Below are 5,737 nucleotides of genomic sequence, written 5' to 3'. Positions count from 1 at the left end.
AAAATAACATAATTATAATAAAAAAATAATATATATATATATATATATATATAGAGTTTTAAAACATAAATTCTAAGAATAAATGAATAAAAAGCATATATTGATTTAATATTATAAATGTTACTTTTATTGAAGAAATATGTTCTATACACAACTATAGTTACATATTTTATATACATACAAAAAGGTACAGATATTTTGTGTTATTTTCTTTAAGTAACAGTAAATATCTATTAAATTTATTATATTACATATGTCAAATATCACAGAAGCATAGCCTAAACTAAAAATGTAAAAATTGCATTTAATTTGCAGTTAAATTTATAACATTATAAATATGTCAATTTAATACAATAAAATTTGTTTTTAAATCGTGTCATTATGCTTCTTATGTTAATTTTTTACATGATATTTGTTACTTTCTAACATATTCTTGTTTCATCTTAAATTAACACAAAAATTTGGGTGGACCGTTTGACATGTGTTAAATTGTGAAATGTGTTAAATTTAACACAAATTTTTTTGTATAATATTGTAGTTACATTGTTGAAGAGAAAATTATAACATTAATGTAATGTTACTGTTAGTTTGTGTTCAAAGGATTACTATGTTTAACAGAAAGTTTGTAGAACTTTGTTCATTTATTCGAAAAACTGCATATTAATTTTTAGTATTGTACGTAAAAAAAATTAATATATTTATATAGGATGGCCGATTATTTTGAGGAGAGCGTTAATTTTTTTGCAACAGATAATTTACCTTTCGCTTGCAAGAAGCAAACGTCCTAGGAATTTGTTTTAAGAAATCACTTCTTCCATTCACTTTTTTTGCGTCTCCCTTCCTCATCCCGCTCTACCTCTTCCTCGCGATGACCGATTAATTGCGCACTAATGCTCTTCCTCCTCACTCGCGAATTACAGTGATCGCCAGGACTAAGTTGCAAATAATTTCTCCAGACATGGATACGTGGCTTCATATAGCGCAAGTTACGTGGAGATTGCGTTGTAACCGCGATTTAATCAGAATACGGAGATACCAATTAACAGTATATCGCGTCTGTGGGCTGAAATTGCGTACAAGGGATAACAAAAAGAACTCGATATTTGTATTATGTATATTAAAATAAAATTATTTATTTCTTTTCTTCCCCTTAATTATATTTATTTATTATATTGTTGTTGTTCCACGTATGATTTTGCATCGATCGTTACATCGAATTTCTGTCATTGTCATAAGGACAATTGATATGTATAACATTGTAATAAATAATAAAATGCAAAATTTATTCTAATATATTTTCTGCTTTCAAACACGAAGGAAGATCGATAGAAGAATATCTGTTCTGAAGGAAAATCGGATGGGAAAATCTGTTCGGGAGCACGGATCTAATAACTTAGAAGTAATCATAATCGCTAATTTCTATTTTGTGCTTCTTGCAATGTTTTTTTATTTCATCCAATTTATTGCCCACTTCGATAAGTTTGAGTTTAATTAAGTATAAATCATACACGTGACGTTTGGCTTTTCATATTTTTACAAAATGGAAATTACTGTCCTAATTGAACAAAATTTGAAGTAAAGAAATTATCATTCTGATAATCAACATTTTATTATCACATATAAAGAAAAAATATTTTTTATTTATATTTTAATGATGTTTTACTCTAATTTCATTCTTTGCAATTACACAAATATTTAGCCGGTTTTCAAAGCCTAAATGAATTTTAATCGAATAAAAACATATATCAATTACAACAATTTTAATATACGGAGCTGAAAATTGCAGTGTGTGATAATTGAGCAGGATGGACGGGATAAATGAAGTGAACGCATTACGAGATATATAATATAATTCTACAATTATACCATAATACGTGTTCCATTTATTAAATTGGAGATATAATACACAAGCGATAGATAACACGTATGTATAATTTATACAGTACTTTATACAGATTGTCTCTACCTCGTCCATTAACAATTTACCTAAGTTTACTGTACAGCAATGTGTTGTCAGATACTCGATAGACGTTACAAGAGACTTAGGATGCGCCTTTTAGGAAACGATCGTTTGATTAATCACAGCGCGCAAAGTAGCGAAGCGTTTTTTCTTTTCTTTTTTTTCTTTTTCTGTCCGAAAAACGTTCTTCGAACTCTCTTGCCCCTTCAGGGTCCCGCTGCTGAATCTTTCTGAACACAGCGATTAACGCTTATCAAGTTCTACGACTTGCATTCTCACCGCATGTTAGACTAAAAAGCGGTCCGATGTTTACATGAAAAAAATCAATATTTTCTTCTTTTTAATCCGAAAAGCTTCGAAAATAAACTTAAAATCTAACATTTAATTTGTCTACAAAAAGACAATAATAATATATAACGAAAATTAAACTTTGGCAAATATTCGATTAAAGCAATTATATCAATCTTTATATTTTTATTGGCATAATATGAGTGTTTTAGAAAACAATTATTAAAGTATATAATTCCTACACTATATACAACCAAAGTTTGTTAAACTCTATTAAAAGAATGCTGTTATATTTCGGCCCAAAACTTATATATCATATTTAGCGCTAATCTGCGGCAAGAATACAAAAAGTTCTTTTTAGTTGCACTTTTACTTTATTTCCTTTTTTTCTTCTCTTCTGTCTCTCCCTTCGAAAGCCCGAATATACACTTGTCTCATTTTAAATGCGGAAAATGTAAGGAAGTGCAGCTGAAAAAACCGAGCCAGAGTTACGAGTTTAGACGCACGCCACGTGCAATTTATGTATATATTATTATATATATATATATATATATATATATATATATATATATATATATTCTCCTATTCCTCTGTATTTTATTTTAGTCTACAATAGACGATATCTATTTACTTCACTTACGCGTCTAAACCGAACGCCGTATTAAATATGTTAAATATCACATTCACGTTTATCGTATATCTACATAATATACAAAGTTCATTTTTGCGCGATTTGACGCGCAAAATTCATTCGAACGTGTTCGAAATTCATGTGTAATTCATCTCTCAGATATATTTTTTTCTTTTACGATAGATACTCGACTTTACCTTAATTTACAGGTAAATGAAGAAGATTTTTAAAAATCTGCATCTCTTGTTGACAATTTAACAAAGCAAATAAATAAATATTTGTTCAAAGATAAATAAATTAACTTTTAACAATAGTCTGCACTTTTCAAACAAGGGAACATCTTTAGTTGTTTTTTAATTTCTCCAGCAAATAAAATTTCTTTTCTGGAAAAGAAAATCGCTTTCCTAACAAAGGCGATTCACAAACGATCTTTATTTGTCGATAGCGAGATCATACTAGTTCAATATGATTGGTTAAATTGTTTTGTCTCGCGTTGTTTTACAGTTTCGGTGCCATTCAACATGCGATGAGAAGGTTGTAAGATTACGTCTGTATCATTAGCTATCCATGAAACGTAAAAGTATTTTTTACGTTTCATGGATAGATAATTTTATCAAGCACATGAAGTTGAATGTTAAATGACACTATCTTCTTGTAAAATAACATATTTTTGTCATGTTTCATGAATTCGCAATACTTAATGCTTTCCGAATGATAGAATCAGTCATGTGTTTGTGGCGCAGCAAGTAATTTTTTCGGGAGCATTTTTTTTCTGAGTTCAGCGTACGTATAATTATTACGTATAATTATTTTATTCAATCGGGAATAATTCGCATCCTTTCTCGGTGACGAGTCGACTAGTTAGAACGACGTACAGATTACTAGGCCCTTGGATTTATGGTTATCCATTAACACCTTCTTGACGGGGGCTGACGTTACGTCGCGTGCGTTGTTTACCATATTTGCCGTGCGTTTGTTTGTCGGATGGATAACAAAGCCCCCGACGACTAATCTGCCATCGCATAAGCAGCTCGGCAAACCCTTCCTATCGATTCCTCCATATGCTCTCACAGCTACAGACTAAATATGCACACGCGATTGAGAGATTTTGGGGACGGTAATACGTCGCGATTCAGAAGGTGGTTGACGATATTTGGACACCGCTATATTTTCCTGCCAAACACGATAAGCAACATTGCGTAATATAGAGCAACGAAGTTGTCATGTTTGCTAAGCCGATTTTAAATCGGTGCACGCGAATTCTATTTTTAAGTGTTTGACATTGCATTATTTAAAATGATTATACGCTTTTCCTTTAAAATTTTTGAAATGGAATCTAATTTCTAAGGACAAAGAATGATAATTAAAGCAGTGTTAAAAGGAATGGCTCAATTGTCAATTTTTAAAAGTGAAATTTCACTTTTTAGATCCCATTTCAAAGATTTTAGAGAGCTGTTTCATGATAATTTCATTTGAAAAAATAAATTTTAACATAAATATTATTTGATACATTTGATTGATTAATTCCGATTGTATTAGAAGCATTTATTGTACGTTAGATTCTCGTTTCTTGGAACAAGAAAAAAAAGAAAGTAGTTAAAAAGTATTATCATCTTTGCACGAAAGTGAATCAATTTTATAATAATAAATTGACATCGTGATCGCTCGCGACCAATGGAAGTCTTCAGATTGATAAACATGCTCAATTTGATTGATTTTATTTTACATTTCGAGATCAGCGTTAAATTGATCTCTATCGATACGTTCCAATTAGATAAGTATGGCAAAGGGATATAGTTTAAATTTCAATTAATGCCAAGTTATTTTTTGAATGGCAGATTCATTGCGTCGAAATTTCTGTTCAGCTTCCTTTTAAATGAAAATGTTTTTCTACTTAATAATTGCGATATTATATTATTATAAAATATTTTTCTACTTAATAATTGTTATTGTATTATACAATAATACAAATTTTTGAATTGATATGAAAAAATTAAATAAATGGTATTTTGCTTTATATGTTATAACATTAATTCTGATTTAAGTAACTGTTTTTCGCCAATACTTACTTTGCTAGCTCTTGAATGAATCTGCCATCGATAAAATCAAGGCTTTGCAATTCGCAATGTCTCAAAGCGAATCAAAACACTCATTAATCGCACAGTAATTGCATGATTATAGCAATTGGCGATTACTGTTCAACCAATCAAAGCAAAGTAGTCCGATTGCTTTGCTCTAACTAGTTGAAAAATAATCCTCAATCACAATCGCGTAATCGCTGTGTAATTTTGGTTTTAGAACCGGTCAAAATTAATGGCAATCATAGTAAAGATTCAAAGTACCACAATTTTAAAAAACCATGATTGTTCTCCTTTTATACTGATTTTACTGATATAGTTGCAAATAATTTGACATTATCATCATGAAACATATCCCGTTTTGCAAATGTATGACGGAAATCCCGCAAATCGCACGCACTTCTTCTCAGCAAAATTTTTTAATAATTTTGGAAAATCAAATTCCCCAGATCGGAAAGGCGATAATTAAACTTCTCTATTTAAATTTTTGTTTCAGTAAAAATTTGTCTAAAGTTAATTTGGAAATAAGTCCCTCCACTTTTCTTCGTATATTTCCTACTCGTAATTTAACAAGAATCGACTGTCCTCGTTCTCAATCTGTTCTTTATTAAAATTTTAAAACCATTAGTTCTTTCTTTAAAATGGAGAAGACTTTCCAGACATCCCAATATGAAAACTAAATACGTCACTTGCGATGCCGCGTTAAGCGTCCGTTTAAATCACGAAGAAAGACACGCGGCGAACACGCACACTCGTGTACATATTCTCTCTCTCTCTCTC

The sequence above is a fragment of the Atta cephalotes genome (genome assembly GCF_000143395.1).
Source record: "Atta cephalotes unplaced genomic scaffold scaffold00014, whole genome shotgun sequence".
Taxonomy (NCBI): Eukaryota; Metazoa; Arthropoda; class Insecta; order Hymenoptera; family Formicidae; genus Atta; species Atta cephalotes.
The sequence above is the reverse complement of the archived record's forward strand: the minus strand, read 5'-3'. Positions refer to the sequence as shown.